Source organism: Geotrypetes seraphini, chromosome 1, assembly GCF_902459505.1.
Source record: "Geotrypetes seraphini chromosome 1, aGeoSer1.1, whole genome shotgun sequence".
NCBI lineage: Eukaryota > Metazoa > Chordata > Amphibia > Gymnophiona > Dermophiidae > Geotrypetes > Geotrypetes seraphini.
In genome coordinates, this window is record NC_047084.1 from 222195863 (window position 1) to 222212705 (window position 16843).

General features: G+C 40.8%; 1 protein-coding gene across 21 annotated transcripts in view; it reads left to right on the top strand.

Annotated features, from left to right (window-relative positions):
• APBB2 (amyloid beta precursor protein binding family B member 2) overlaps positions 1-16843 on the top strand; it is a 586942-nt gene that overhangs the window by 38364 nt on the left and 531735 nt on the right. The window contains exon 2 of one of the 21 annotated variants that reach the window (XM_033946681.1): positions 9422-9574. The exons of the other annotated variants lie outside the window; for them this stretch is intronic. The gene's annotated coding sequence lies outside the window, so the exon portion shown is untranslated. The remainder of the gene's footprint in view (positions 1-9421; positions 9575-16843) is intronic. 21 annotated transcript variants of the gene reach the window in all.

Genomic DNA, 16843 nt, shown 5'->3' on the forward strand with positions numbered 1-16843 from the left:
ATGTTTTAAATTTCTGCTGATTATTGTTCTGCTCTGCAATTTAGAAAAAAAATTAGAACAGAATTGTATGATATCTGTGGGGAGGTTCCCTGTACCCTCCTTCTTTGTATACTATTCCAGTGGAGCTCAATTTGCTTTGGGACATAACTGAAGGGAGGATGTGCTGAATGCTATAAGTATAACACTTTTGCAAAACCCATTTTGTGGGAATGCAGTGTTCTCCCTAGCGCATTTTAGCCGGGCACTCTGCCCGGCTAATTTAGGTGAGTGCCTGGCTGTCATCTCAGAAGATCGCGAATCAACCTGACTGATCGCGAACTTCATTAAGATTCAAAATAAATGTTTTGGGGTTGATACCATAGCCCCTCAGCTGCCTTGCACTGACCAAAGGAAGAGCCAACACTTAAGATTGTTTTATTAACTTTCATCCATGTACCTTTTCTACAATCTACCACCTCATTTATTTATTGACCAATCGCAGAGCGTCGTGCTGGAAAATTTCGAGAGAGTTTTGGAATGCAGGTTTGTTTTTTTGGGGGGGAATCTGCATTCCATATATGGTTTCTGGAGAAGGCTGGTTTCTCCCCATTTGTCAAGGGTTTGAACATTGGGTGTGGCCCATGTGGTGGGAACATTTGGATATTGTTGGTTTTTGAAGTTATCAGGGGCCTTGAAGAGTACAGGCATTTGGGTGTTGGTTAGAGACTCGCGCATCCTGTTCCGGATTAAGTGGGCGCTCTTAGTAAGACCACTTCAACAGGGGAAGATGGAGTGTTCATGATGCCTTAGCATGGGTTGAACAAACTGTTAAGAGCCCATTTTTAAGTTTGGATTGGATTGGCAACTTAAACTCTAACAAAAGAAATGTGCGGGAATGATTAAATTTTGTAACATGCTGAAGCCGGTGTTTCTTTTGTTTAATTTTTTAAAGTTTTGTTTGTGGAGTCCTGTCAATGTTGACTTCTTTGCATGTGCTGAGTTTTCTAGTTACTAGGAAATGAGTTTTTACTGGTGGTGATATTGCTATAATTAAATGGGCATCTAGGGATAAAATTAAGATAGGGCCCTTATGATGCCATATTGCTTGTTATAGAGTGAATACTGTCCTGTTTTCAATGTTTTAGATAGGGAAAGGGTGTGAGTATGTATGGAACTTGGATATGGGAATCTGGAGCAGGAGCATGTGTAGAGGGTATTTAGGATAATGTATATGGGTTAGTTTGTGAAATGGGGCAGCTGGGATGCTAGTAGTTATAAGGAAAGGGATGGCAAATAAGACAAAGAATATTATAAGGTCTCTGTACTGCTGTATGGTGTGACCTCACCTTGAGTATTGCATTTGGTTCTGATTGTCCTATCTCAATAAAGATATAGTGTGGAAAAGTTTCAAAGAATACTCCTAGTGGAATTCTGTGCAATTGCGCAGCATTCCCCATTCGCACAGAATTCTGCACAGACCTTCTGTTCTACCCTGACCTGCGAGCCTCCTAAAGAAGCAGCAATGGTGGTGGTCAGCTGGCAGAGGCAGCGCTCACCAGGGCCTTCCCTCTGCTGCGTCACTACTTGTGACCTGCGTTGGCCACTATTGGCAAAAGTATACTGGGTTAGATGGGCCATTGGTTTGACCTAATATGCCTGTTTTTATTTATACATTGGGTTTCTGGGGCAGTAGTATAGTGGAGTTTTTTGAGATGGGCTAAGTATGTGTTAGACAAGTGTGTACAGGTATGCAGCAGGATGTGAGTTGGTGGATGGGTTACGTCTAAGGAGGGTGTTTAGGAGAGTGCTTAGGGAAAGAAGAGGGTATTTGAGGTGGATGTGCAAATAAGGTGTAAGGAGTGGAGTGTAGAGTTGGGAAAAAAAATCTATCCTCCAGGATAAAGCTTTTCAGCCTGTTGTGTTAAGTAGGAAGGGAAGGAGATGAGATTTTATGATTGGTATTATTGCTGAATATTAAGTGATATTCTCAATGTGCAAATGTGTTTATGTATTATCACACTTATTGTACGTATAAAAATGAATAAAGATTTACAAAAAAAAGAAAATAAAATCTGAATTAGTGAGCTGAGTAAACCAAATTTCTTATAAATTAATGAAAAATGTGTCTTGGTCTTTAAAATTGTGTCCTAGAACATATTTTTTTTCCCCCCCTCCTTTTGCTTTACAGTTGTTTCTCAACCATTGTGGCTTGAAATTGGCAGGGCTGGTTTAGTTTCCAGGATTCGAGAATCTGTAAAGGAGTTGGTCACATCCTTCACACCAGTGCAGGATGGATTGGGTGTAGTAGCTTCCTGTACTAATGCAGTCAGAACTTCCAGATTTTTATGAATGATTATCTTTTTGTTCTGTTAGGTAGATTATATTTTAAGGAATTTTTCAGCTCTTACGATTTTGTCTTAGAAAAATGATTTTCACAAAAAGGGGTTTTAGTATTTTAGTATTATTACTACATCTTATAAATTAAACATTGAACTTAAGTTGGAGAAATATTAATTCCATCAAAAGAAAAATTTTAAGCCCCCAACACCCCTTATTTTTATGTTCAAAAAAATCAGGGTAAAATAAGCACACACATATGCACGCAACTGGAGGGCTGGGTAACAGCCCACAAATTTAGAGCTATGGAAGCTTCTGTAGCTTTCCTTAGATCTTCCAGCTGGTCCTCGGTTCATACATTCACCTTGCATTAATGTCTGGATTCTTTTTCCAGACGGGATGGCTATTTTGGCCAAACAGTATTACAAAATTTATTCTCCCAAACGCCAACACTCCCACCATCCCATTCTGATTAGCTTGGAGGTCACCCATATGTGAGAATATGCTGCCTGCTTTATCCCAGGACAAGCACAGTTATTTACCGTAACAGGTGTTATCCAGGGACAGCAGACCGATATTCTCACAACCCACCCACCTCCCCTAGTTGGTTTCTTGGCTAGCTATCTGAACTGAGGAGATGCGCACCCTATGTTGGGTGGGAAGGCACTCGCGCATTCGCAGTGCAGCAGTCATGAACTTTCTAAAGTTCTTCAAACAAGATTGCTTGTGCAGCTGTCAGCATCAGTGCTCCGTGGATGACATCACCCATATGTGAGAATATCTACCTGCTGTCCCTGGATAACACCTGTTACGGTAAGTAACTGTGCTTTTATGTTTGTTATATTCTTTTGTTTAAGCTAATGATCTCGATTTTCACAGTTCACATCACTTGGATTGATCCACATTTTTATATTGATCAAAGTAACCATTTCATTAGCCCCGTGGAGATAGCTATATATATGTCACACTTCTTGTCATTCATCAATTACAATTTGGTTCTACTCACTTTCACGTGAACTGTTCGCATCCTCTAATTTTTAATATATCTTGTGTTCACATTATTATGGCCCCTGAGGAAGACTTTTAATCGAAACACAGACTGTGTTGGGTCCCTATTTCTTAAAACTGATGTGGATCACTTATGGATATGCGCCATTATATTGTGTTTTATTGACTGAATAAAAGCCTGCATAAAGTACATTTCCTCCACAGTTTTTCTCTTTTGTTATGTTCGATTTCATTACTTTGGACTGCAGATTTGTTGGGTTTTCTAATGACTTAGGATGGGCCATTTGGCCTTCATCCGCTGTTTGTTTCTATGACTTATGGGGGCTGCCACTTGCATTGGCAGACTTTTAGGATGGTTTGCTTTTGCTTTCCCCTTGGCCAAGGCTAGGTACTCATTTACTAACTGAAAAGTGAATGGTTGGCCAGAGGCTGGCTATCTGACAGAAATCCCTTTGCAGGATTCAAACCTGGGTTGTGAGCATAGTAGGCAATGACCTACTAAATGTACCATGAGGCCTTGCTACTAGCTGGCTAAATACCAAGGAATATCAGGCCAGAAATATTAAGAATTAGAAACCTGTGTTTTAATATAGTTAGCTCATTGATAAAAACAAAGTCTAAATACCACCCTGAAAATAAGAAAAGGAAAAAAAGCTTTCCTGAGTTTCGTGTGGATAATTTTTAAAAATAGATCTGACTAATTGGATAAAGTCTATCCTGGTCCAGAAGCAACTGTCACAATTGTAGTATAAACAGAAACCACTCTGTATTTATTTTTGGAAATGAATATGCGTTCTTATGCTGTCACCTTTTACAGGGCAAGGACTTGTGAAAACATATCATTGAGTCTGCTGAGCAAAAATGGTATATAACATTTACTGCAGGTGTAAAGAGCCAAGGAAAGAGGAGAGCCATGTGAAGGATGGCAGCATTTATCTGCCACTCCTCCCTCATGTTTACCCTTATAACTCACTAAACCATGAATTGGAATTTATAAAGACTAAAATAGTAACTTTCTTTTTTTTTTTTTTTTATTTATCAATTTTAAACATTATCATTTATACAAATAATAATACAAGGAACATAATATCACAATCTTTGAAAATAAAATTAATCTTACATTACTGTCATTGTCCTCTAGTCCTCATTACGGGAGATTATCCTGATCTTAACTTCAACTATAAACTAAAAATATAATCAAGATCTTAGAACTAAGATCAATTTTACAGTGCACTATTCTACTGAACTCATATTACAATTAAATCAAGTGGCAATTACTTGTGTTTCATGAAGCTTTAGAAACTGTTCTAATTGTATAGAATCCCAAAATATATAATCACTTTCCTTAAATTTCACTAAACATTTGCATGGGAATTTTAAATAAAAAGTAGCTCCTAAGGCTAGCAGTCTTGATTTTAAATTCAAAAATTACTTTCTTCTCAATTGTGTAGCCTGGGCTACATCTGGAAATATTAACTATCTGGAACTATCTGGAAATATCCACAAAACTATGCTTGCTTATTTTGAAAATAAGCTTTCATAATTAAAGATTTATCTAATTCCCTAGCACAAGTTATTAATAGGGTAGACCTAGTTTGGATTACATCTTGTGAGTCTTCCAAAAAACCTGTTAAATCAAATTCTATCTGTTCCAACTGGTCTACTCCCAATTCTGCCGAAACTTTCTTTCTCTGTGGGATATAATACATATTTGTTATGGGCAAGGAATCTGGGTCTGCCAACCCCAAAACTTCTTTAAAATACTTACGAATCAAAATCTCTGAGGTCAATAAATGAGTTTTTGGAAAGTTGACCAATCTCAGATTCTTTGCCCGAAGTATATTCTCCATTTTTTCAAATTTTGTATAAATAATATGTGAATCTTTAAGGACAGAAGATGACAAAGTTTGTAATGTTGATACTTGCGATTCCATAATCAGAGAACGTTTCTCAATAGTTTTCAAATTTGAATCAATATTTTCTAATTTAGTAACTACTTCTTTTGAAAACTTCACATTTTGTGTTACCACTGATGTTAATAACTCTTCTACTCTAACATTTATTAACCATAAATCTTTAAGGGAAATTTCCTGTGGCTCATTCCGGGCTTCTAATGGAGCAAAAGCCTCTCTTTGAAAGGAGATAGCTTTAGGCATCTCCTCATAAAATAATGAAGAAGATACCTCCTGCTCCATAGGAACCACAGTTTGAGAATTGGAACCTCTTTGGGAATCCAAACCAACAGCAATTTTCGGTAGAGGAGGAGGAGTTCTTTCTAGAGGGCTAAGCGATGCCCCCGATAAAGATGCAGCATCCTGATTACCTCCTCTAACATCAGAAGACATAAAATATCTATCTATAGGACCAACTACTACTGGAGTCGATACTTTGGGTTTAGCTTTCCTTTTCCCCATTTGATTTAAATTAAGCAACTTACTAGCATACAGCTCCAGCAGTCCTTATTGTCCAGTGTCTCCCAGTGTCTCCCCAAGGGGCTCCCAAGGGGCCTAACGTGCCCCTTAGGGCACGCCCCTTTGGCCACGCCCTGCGGCCACGCCGCAGTAGCGGCGTCCTTTTCACTGGCTAGTGTAGGACCCGGCTGACGTCAGGGCTGTTGTCTCCGCGGGTGCCCGCCGAGATTCGGCATCCGAAGTCAGCCGCTCTCGATGTAATCGGAGCACTGCTGCTATCCGGGGCACGGGAACACCTCCAGAAACGCTGCACCTCTCACAGGTAACCTCCACAGATAGGCAGTAGCGGCGTCCTTTTCACTGGCTAGTGTAGGACCCGGCTGACGTCAGGGCTGTTGTCTCCGCGGGTGCCCGCCGAGATTCGGCATCCAAAGTCAACCGCTCTCGATGTAATCAGAGCACTGCTTCTATCCGGGGCACGGGAACACCTCCAGAAACGCTGCACCTCTCACAGGTAACCTCCCAATAGTAACTTTCTTTAAAAATAAAAATCTTTATTTTTTTGCAACTTAAGTCATGCGGAGTAGGGGAGGCAATAGCTTCAATTTTGGCAGCAGGAAACAATAACACATCTAACATTGGCTCTGGTTTGTTTTAAACAATGTCTGGGTGGTTTACCATATGATAAATACATGGAATTCATGCTCAGATGGCTGAACCATTGCCTTCATCATAGGTTAAACTTGGCAATAGTCCACTGCCAAATCTACAGTTCAGATAATTACTAGTAAACACTATTTAGGCTAAGAACTGACTAAGAAATTAACACATTTGAATAGTATGTTGTATAATTAAATCAGCTGTGCTTGTCATTTGGGGAAAGCCTCCTGTGAATAAAGACTTTGATTAGAAAAAGCTGCAGAGCCTAGCATTTAAGCTTCTTCTTTATTATATGTTTTGACATGAAATGTGGGTAAGCCTCTTGGTAAATCATCGCTCTTTTTTTTTTTGTTGTTGAATCCTTTGATGTTATGTTGGTTAAAAATTGTGGAATTGCTGAAGGAAGAATGTAATGCAAGTGTTCTTCCTGTTCTGACAAAATAGTTACTTTAAAAGAAAACCAATTACAGTTAGGTAGAGGTGATACTTCAGTAGTCTAAGGCAGTGTTTCTTGACTTTAAGCCAACTTACCTCCCCCCCAGTCAACTGTTAGTGGTTCCCTCCCGCCTCCTGGACCCCTCTCCAACATACCTTTTTAAACCCTGGTGGTCTAGTGGTGAAGAGGGGCAGGAGTGACTTTTCTTCACATCTGCCCCATTGTGTAGCCATGATCAGAAATGACCGCGCAAGTTCCCGTGATTCTGAATGTGGTCTCTTCTGTTGCTCTTCTGAATGAATTGGCTCTTCTAATCAAACGTGGCTTGCTGGTAGGTTTCTAATTCTGCTGCTTCTCTTGGCTGCTACTGCTGTGTGTTCCTCTCCTTTTCTTTCCCTGCAGATGGGAAGTTAAAGCCAGACCCATTTGTGAGCTTTCCCCTGATTGACTATGTGTGCTGTGCTGGTTTAAGCTAGTTTTCTGCATAAGGTACAATGGATCTGGTTTGGCCTTAGGATCAGGACAGAAAATCTCTACTGGGCTAGGACAGGTGAATTCAGAAACTATATTACTAGACTTTGAGCTAGGAAATGATAAACAGGTACTAACTAGGCTGCTTAGGTTCAATCTGAAAAGTTATTTGAGGCAGTACTTTTTTCTTTCTGCACTAACCTAGGGTGAGCAATGAGTTTGGGATTAACAGGAATCTCTGCTAATCTGGCTGTTTTTATCTACCCCTGGCTTCTTCAGGTCTCATAGTGTTCACAGGGTCTTCCCTGTGACAATATACACAGGAGTCATCCATACTTTAGTTGTTGATTCCCATGAATCTGCATAAAGGTGTTGTGTTAAGATCTTGAACTCCTCCTCTTCTGCAGTGGAGCAACAACAACAGTTTTATTTTTTTCTATAGCACTACCAGACACATACAGCACTGCACATTGTACTTGCAAGAGACGGTCCCTGCTCAGAAGAGCTTACAATCTAATGATGACAGACTCACAGGACAAAAGGGGAGTCAAGAGCATAGTGCTCATGTAGGGAATTAGAGGGGTGGAGGCTGATGAGGTGGAATCGCATAGGTCAAAAGGGTCTAAACTTGTTGCTCATGAAGGGAATTGGAGGGGGCTGAGGAGGTGGGAGGGGATTGGTGAGAGGATGACAGACAAGATATGTTGGTAGGGTTATGATGTAAACACAGTTTCACATAAGTCGGCTTTCAGTCTGCATTTGAATACTGCCAAAGATGGAGCCTGACGTAACGAGCCAGGCAAGTTGTTCCGGACATATGATGCAGCAAGATAAGAAGAATCAGGAGGATAGCTCGTTCTAGCAGTTTGGATAAGAAGGGAGATGGGTCAGGTAGGATCCAGGGATGTGGTGTTTGTTTTTTCAGGAGCAGCATAACTACGGTGTGTTTGAAGGCATGGGTACAGGCTCGGTGGAGAGCGTTAGATTGATGATATGGCAGATAGAGAGGATGACGGTTGGGGAGATGGTGATTTGTAGACGGGTGGGAATGGGATCAGAGGAGCAGGTAGTGAGAGAACAGTTCCCTATCTACAGTTTTTCATTCTGCAAGCAAACTCAGAAGGTGTTCTGATCTGCGCACTGCTTTTTATTGTTTTCGGGTATTTTTGCTATTGGTCTTTGGAATTTTCTGCATGGCTTTGGTGCTCTGAGGTCCCCTTTTTAGACTTGCTGTGCTGGGGATAGGATGCAATCCTGTGTGGATGGACTGCAGCTTCCAGGCCAATCTCTTAGACTACCTGTGGAGCCAGCTTACTTTGTGTCCATCACTGGTCCATCAGGTCCATCACTGGGAGCTGCAGATTATCAGAGGCTTGAGCACAGGCTGTGGGGTCCCTGTGTAAACAACCCTCTGGGTATCGAGGAGTTGGCTGTGAAGTTTCTCCTCCCGATGCAGTGTGTGGATTTCTGGGGGGGGGGTGGAGGAGTCCAAGGTCGGGGTCTGCTTGACTGGCAGCCTGAAGATCTCCATCGAAGGACTAGTACAGGCAGAAATTTGTAGAGCAGCTACTTGGGCTACTCTTCTCACTTTTACGAAAGTTCTACAGAGTGGATTTGGTGGCTTGAAGATGCAGCTTTTGGGTCCTTGGTTCTGCAGGCAGGCTCATCTGTTCCTCCATAGATGTCTGGCACTGCTTTGGTACATCAGCTAAAGTATGGACTTGTGTATATGAAACAGAATGAGAGATTAGGTTCTTACCTCGATAAATCTTGTTTCTGTTAATATGCACAGGAATCTGTGCAGCCCACCCTGTGCGGACTTTTAATTCACCTGATTTCTGCTTCGGACGTTGCTAGTGTCTATCTCGGAATCTATTCTACTGTATCTAAGATTCAGCAGAGACATTTCTACAAGAACAGGGGGCTCCCTGTTCCCTTTCCCTTGCCCCTACTAGTTGCACTTAGCAGGTTGGTTCCTAGCTACTTATGCTTGTGACTTATTGTTTACTGTTTGCTTGTTAAATGTTTATTGCTCATTGTTCTATTTCCTAAATTTCAAAACAGAATATTTGTTGTTGGGATGGCTCCCTGTGCTTCTCCTCTTTTTCTTCTATTTCAGTGCAGTTCGATTTACTTTGGTACCAACTGAAGAGGGAGCTGTTCACTGTAGAAGGAAGAGGCATTCAAGATCTTAGTGACACTGTTCTGCAGATTCGCAGTTAGTGGAACTCAACAGAAAAGTATGGACATTAACAGAAACAAGATTATCGAGGTAAGAACCTAATCTTTCATTCAAAGTATATTTTGTAAGAAGTAATGTCAGTTCCTTAGGTGATGACAGAGAGCTTTGCTAAATATAAGGTTTACCTCCTGTATAGTTTGCTTTTTTTATGAGGCAGCTGGTTCATGGAGTTTAGAATAGCTTAAGTTCTTGTCTTGAGACTTGTCACTTAGTGGCTAGCTGTCAAAACATAAGTGTGTTGTGTGATTTCTAAGGCTTCGAGTTGGATAAGCACTTTGTGATTTCGTGAAGTTTACAGTACTGAAAGTTGTGAGCTGTGTAGGATAGTCTGTATTTATAATCAAAACATGATTAGATCCTTGTCTAAAACCTGATGAGAGGACTACCCCAGTGGATGAATGAAGCAGTAAAAAAAAAAAATGTTTATTCAATAAATATCTTTTTGAGAAAAAATGTGAACTTCTCCATTCAGTAACAGGTGGTAACTTCTTGAGCACATTTTTCCATACAAAACTGTTTTTAAACTGTATGATATTTGAGGGCTTTCTTGCTTAAAACAGCTCACTTTAGGTCTTTCCACAACATTTTTAATAGGGTTTAGGTCACAGCCTTGACTTGGCTAGATAAATGCACAAGTTTCCTCCTTCAGTCATTCTGGAATAGATTCAATTGAATGTTTTAGCGTCATTGTCTTGCAGCATGATCCATTTTTGGCATAACTTCATCCCATGGATAGATGGACTGACATTTTCTTAGAATTTTCTACTATGATGGAATCAGTCTAGGCCGTGATGCAGCAAAGCAGCCTTACACCATGAGACCTTCACCATCATGCTTGACATCTGGGATGAGATTTTCTTTAGAAAACTGTACCAAGTTATTGTCAAACAAACATTGAGCTTTTCAGACAAAATAACCAATATTTAACTTAACAATAGGTAACATCCATTATGTTTGTTTGTTTATTTATTTAAGATTTGATATACCGCTCCTGCATTTTACTGACCTAAGCTGTTTACAATGTATCAAACTAAAATAAAATTAGGTACTTGAGGAAAAACTACCCTATCAGTCCCGAAGGCTCACAATCTAGCTAAAGTACCTGATTAAAATAAAAATATGTAATACATTTGTAAGATCAAAAATCAAAGAAATAGAAAATAGAAATAATGAAAGAAGATAAAAAATTAAAGATAAAATAAAACAACTTTAAGAGATAGAAAAGTCTCCTGAGGTAGCTTGATAGTAAGTTCAGTCTGCAGAACCAGGTCAACTGGTCGCCACCAAAGAAGCAGGCCCAGGAACCGTGCCAATGAAGACCACCATGACACCGGACAGGCAAAGCCGGGTTCCCTTTGATGTGTCCAACAACGCAGCTGCAGGAGTGCAAGTCTGCTGAGGAGAGAGGGCAGGCCACAGGAGATCCTCCGATGCCGGCATCAATCCACTGCTGGTGACCACGTCTGGGCCGTTCTGCATCACGCCAATGGCTTCCCCCTTCTGCTGCCAGACAAGAGCCCGGATAGGGAAAACTGTGTTGAACCAGCTGATAGAATCCCCAGGAAGAGCAGCAGTTGGGAGAGATGAAAGAAAACACAGTTCCCTCGGAACCTGGTGTACTTTTTCTCAAGTGACTTATAGAATAGCGTTTGAGTTCTAATCTTGGCACCCAAATTTGTAGTGCCAAAATTATGCCTACCGAAACCAGGTGTAATTTTGGGTGTACAATTCTGGTATTCTATAACACTGCGTAAATTTTAGGAATGCTGTTAATTCGCTATGTACCTCCCCATGGCTATGCCCTCTTGAGTTGCGTGCCATGGGGTTTGGGTGCACACTGTTAGTGCATGCAACTCCAAATTGGTGCCAGTTAGTGTTGACAGTGCCCAATTGTTGGGAGCCAATTCAATTGAGTGCACATCTTGGATTTGATATATTGAATACGGTTGATATTGATTTAATTAGGTTCGTTTGACCATTGTTGTGGTATTTGGGGTCTTAGACATGAATTAATAGGGATCAATGTCCAGTAATTTTAATATTGGCTTCCATCACCCAAACATTTAGGCCCTCTTTTACAAAGGCGTGCTAAGCGCTACACGTCCATAGGATAACATGTTAGTGTTTAGCGTGTGTTTAGTTGAAATGGTTTAGAAGTTTTTCTTTGGCAGTTGATACCAGCAGACAAACCTCCTATTGGTAAGCTGTCCATAAAATTATCTTGGTTGCAATATTTGCCATCATCACTGGACGACTTTGGAACAGTCTCAATGGATAGTATAAATCTGAGTGGTCCTTGAAAGTGATTTTGTGAAGAGAATCGCCCTCCCAGACTGGAATAATTTCTGATTATATTATCACCATGTGACAGGAGTGTCAAGTCTATACATTTCTTGATCCTTAACAAGTTATGCAGAAGACGTTATAGACTTAAATCCAAGGTTCTTTCACTTGTAATTAGCTTTATGCTTAAGATATTTTTTTTAAATTTGGTGGATGGTTGGTATTTTTTTTTTTTATTTCCTTAAAATTTATCCCAAGCAACTTGAATTTTTGTCTGCTAGAGTCCGATACAATTATGGTGTCAGATGAATGGGGGGGGGGGGGGAAAGGAGTTTTCAAATTGTGATAATTTTGTTCATTCTTTGTAGGTTCCCTTGTTTTGTTTTTCTCCTTAGCAATGTGAAATAGTGTGTAAGGTTAATTTTTTCATATTAGACCCCCTGTAATATATTTGTGGTCAGTAATAGAGGTGCTTTTTTATTTGATGGAGTGTAATTTTATTTCCTTTTACCTCTTCCCTTCCCCCATCCTGGTCATTAAAGTTTGTCTTAAATGTACAACAGTATGTTCTAATTTTAAAACAATAAATGAGACCAAAACCAGTAGATTCCATTATCTTATTTGACACTAAAGTTAGGCTTACTGTTATTTGGTTACTTAGATTTTCCTGGAAGCTCTTTTTTGAAAATCAGTATTACAGTGGCTACCCTTCAGTTCTCGGCTACAGAGATATATTTTAGATTGCAGATCTTCTACTGGCAATCTTGTATTGGCATTCCTTTAAAATCCTCTGGGGTGAATACCCTTGGGTCTCGTTGATTTACTGTTTAGTTGCTCTAATTCAGATGCACACCGATTTTCAAGTAACTGATTTCATTATGTACATACAGTGGCTTGTGTTTTAAAAGCTGAAGCAAATAATGCATTTAGGAGATCTTTTTACTAAGCTGCATTAAGCAGCTAATGCAGGATTTATCACATGGTAGACACTAGAAAGATCCGCACAACTGTCTCTACTGTGCTAAAACGAGCAGCGTGTGGTAAAAATCACACATTAAACTGCCTAACGTGGGAGAGAGAAGGATTTGTATGTGGAATGGGCAGGTACTATAGAAGAGTGGCTGGCTGACAGTTTGTCTGTGGGTCTGTACCATACTCTAGCTGTCATGATATTCAGAAGTTCAAGAAAATGCTTAAGACCACTTTTTATAGAAGCATTCCAATGAATAATTTTGCTTTATTCCGGTTTTTGGATTGATATATAATTGAGCGCTGTGAATTAATTGTTCTCTTTGAATGATCTGAAATGTCTGTTTGTATAAATTTTTGTTTTTTTTCTGTACTTTTATTTTCTGTATGTTGCCATTTGTAAAGCCGCCTAGGAATAGGAGGTTGAGAAATCTTTTTAAATAAATAAATGACTGCTAATATGCAGCTGACCATACCATTATCAAGCAAGAGGAGGTGGTAAGTGCAGTTGTGCTTCCGACAGTCCAGTAGCATAGTGTTCTCTGAATGGAGATGTGGGTGCTGCTTTCCTCTGCACATCTGATCCTTCTGACTAGTGCTGCCCAATTTTGTAATTCGAATCGATTCACTTCGGGTAAATCCATTTTGAATTGTTCTGTTTCTGAAGAAAATCGGACTTACCAATTCGTCGGCCCCCTTGTCAGAGACCCATTCGGGCTTTCCTTCTGCCACCAGAAGTTACATTGAAGCAAGGACGCCAGTGGCAGAGGGAAATCCTGAACAGGTCTCTGCGTGCAGATCGGCGGCAGCAAGGCTCTCCTTCCCGCCCAAGCGTCATTCCAGTCTGATGGAGGAGCAGGAAGGAAAGACAAGCAGACCATCAGGGCACTCTGCCTTCAATGCAGAAAGGAGCCGAGAACAGGCAGGACCAGGGATATTCAAATGCCCACCAGCTGCACACTGGATCAGGACCGCCCCCCCCCCACACACACACACAGCTCCCTCCGACCACTGCAGAGCTTCTAAGACTAGCAGACCAGCATAGAGTGGGTTGACTGCACTTTCTTTGCCCACACATGGTGGAGTCCATTCAGAGCTGTTCTCTCCGCTAATGTGCAGCTCCAGCGCTCATCCCAGCTCAGCGTCCTCCACGATTTGTCTTTTAATCAACCATCTTTTCATTACTCCAGCCTCCTTGGAAGCCTAACGTAGTTCTTTTCTGCACAAATTAATGCTTGCAATATCTTTCATTGGATTTACAACTTACAAAGGGTCAATTCTTTTCCATGATCAATAAAGATACAAGAATTGAATTGTAACATTTCTAAAAGTTTAGATCCTTTAATGCACATCTTTTCTTTCTGCCAAGTCATTAAACTAAACAAGATGTATTGAACGTGATAAGGGATCTGAGCTTTCAGTTCCAAATGTAAAATCATTTTTACTTTAAAAGAGAAATAGCCTTATATGAAGGTATTGTTGGGCTCAGCATTTGGCTTCCGAGTACATACATGCCCTTAATATGTAATGATAGATTTTACAGTATTTCTCCTCTCCTCCCTGGCAAGGCAAAAGCAGCAGTAGCAAATGACTCCGGGCGTCTCTCTCCATTTGGCCGCCCAAGCGGAAACGGGAAGTTTTCACTGAGGGTGGGCCACAGTGAAGAGAAGATGCAAGGAGTGGTGGCAGGAGTGGATCGCTAAATAACTACCGCCACCGGCAACACGTTGTAACATCAAAATAAAGATAGATGGAGAGAGATGGGAGATGGACTTGGGGGAGTTGGTGGACTGGAGGAGAGATGGGGAATGTTGCAGCTTCTGTACGAGAGAGATTGGTATCTCGCACAACATGTAATGTCTTCGCACCTGCTGATGCGGCTGCCGCAACAGCTTTACGGATTTGTTTTTCATTCTTTTTTATGTACCTAACAGTTGACTCATTGATGCCATAGTGTCAAGCAACAGCAGAGGAGGACTTTACTCTCTGCAGCATATCCAATAATGCTACCTTTTCTTGTAAGGTTTTCACTTTTTTTTCCCTTTTGGGAGCACTTTCAGTAGCACTTGAACTCTTGCGCTTTGTAGCCATGGTGGGAGACCTGACCTGTTCTTGAAGGAGAAGCAATATCCCAGATATGTTAGTGCTTTTGGCAGGCAAGCGGCGATTCCCAGTGCTTTTGGCAGGCAAGCGTTTTGCTCTTTGCACACTGGGAAGCAGCAATTTTCAGGGTGAAAGTTTTTTTGAAACTTCGATTTTGTAGGAGAAAGCATGGATTCAGAGAGAATATTGGTAAACGTTTTAAACTATTTTTACTGTACAGCAACAGGAAAGGAACTTTAATCATGATGTAATTTTTTTGGGGGGTGGAGTCAGCTGACAAAAAATCTCAAATACGTGAAACTACGAGTGTCGAAACCGAAACCATGAATAGGGAGGGAGAAGTGTAGAGTAATCAAATCTCCCATTGAGTTTCGCATTTAATATTTAGCTTCATCATCTTAGTCTGGTGGATGAAAGTAAATCCTCCCCCCCTCCCCTTCCCAGATATACTTTTCCCACCATGCAATCCATAGAGAACTTGCAGATTTTTTAAAAAATTTATCTTCTTAGACCGGTGTCTCTGTGTGCCACGGCACAGTGGTGTGCCTTGAAGAGAATTTAGGGTGCCACGAGAGATTCCAAAATGTTACTTCTGAAGGGAATTTTTAAAAATATACAGTACTCCCCCAATATTCACGAGGGTTCTGTTCCAGGAACCCCCGTGAATGTAAAAAAATCGCAAATACAGTTTTTAGACAGGAAAGACAGAAGAGGGCAGCTGGAGAGGCAGGAGAGGGCAGCCGGAGCGTGAAGAAATCACTCGCTGTATGCTCTGACTGCCTCTTCCTGTACTAAAGTCAGGTCTCACCAATCAGGAGCTGTGTATCAAAGCAGCTCCTGATTGGTGAGGCCTGACTTTAGTACAGGAAGAGGCGGTCGGAGCATACAGCGAGTGCTTTCCTTCACTCGCCAGTGCTCCGGCTGCCCTCTCCTGCCTCCCTTCCACGGTCTCAAAATACCGCAAATGATTGGGGCCGCAAATTCGCAGGGGGAGCACTGTACACTAGAATAGATTACATGTATGTCGCATACACAAGAGTCTGTCAATGTTATGAGCGTCTGTGTGCATAAGGATACAAGCATCATTCTTTGTGATTGTTCCTTGAAAATTAACAGCACATCCATTTTATTTTTATTTTATGCAGTGTTATTCTAACTTGAGCAGCAAGGCAATCAAGGTTTTGTTACCGTTTAGATCTTGTCTTTACAAACCTGGATTTTCAGCTCTGGCAGAAATTAAAGAGAAAAAATGGTGCAGATGGTGGATGATGAAATGCATGTTTGCTTGTTGACTATTGAGTTGCATTTTGAGTTAATTTGTATTGAAAAACAAGCACATCCATTGCATTGATTAGCAATTCTATTCTATCTACTTTAGTTTTACTGTAGGAGAGCTCAGAATGGTTTACATTAATTTATTCAGGTACTCAAGCATTTTTCCCTCTCTGTCCCGGTAGGCTCACAATCTATCTAATGTACCTGGGGCAATGGGGGGTGGGATTAGGTGACTTGCCCAGGGTCACAAGGAGCAGCGTGAGTTTGAACCCAAAACCCCAGGGAGCTGAGGCTGTATGTAGCTTTAACCACTTCACCTCAATCTGATGTACTGCGAAAAATATTTGCTCTGTTTAGTGTGCCGGAACTCCTCCTCCTCCTCCTCCGCATCTGCATCAGCATCATCATCCTCTTGTGGCAAATAAGGGCTTTTACCTGCTGGTCAAGACTACGAGTAAAATATTAGCAAGATAAGAATCTAATCTTTCCATGTGTGCGTGCTATCTGCATGCTAAATAAAGGAGTGACCAAAAAAGATTCTTTCTTATTCTTTTTTTTTTTTTTTTTAAATATCATGTTTATTGAGACAAGAAACACTGAAACAATCACCGCCATCTATAGAAACAAAGGCAGTACAGGTGCACAAGAAACATAACAAGGGCTAATCAT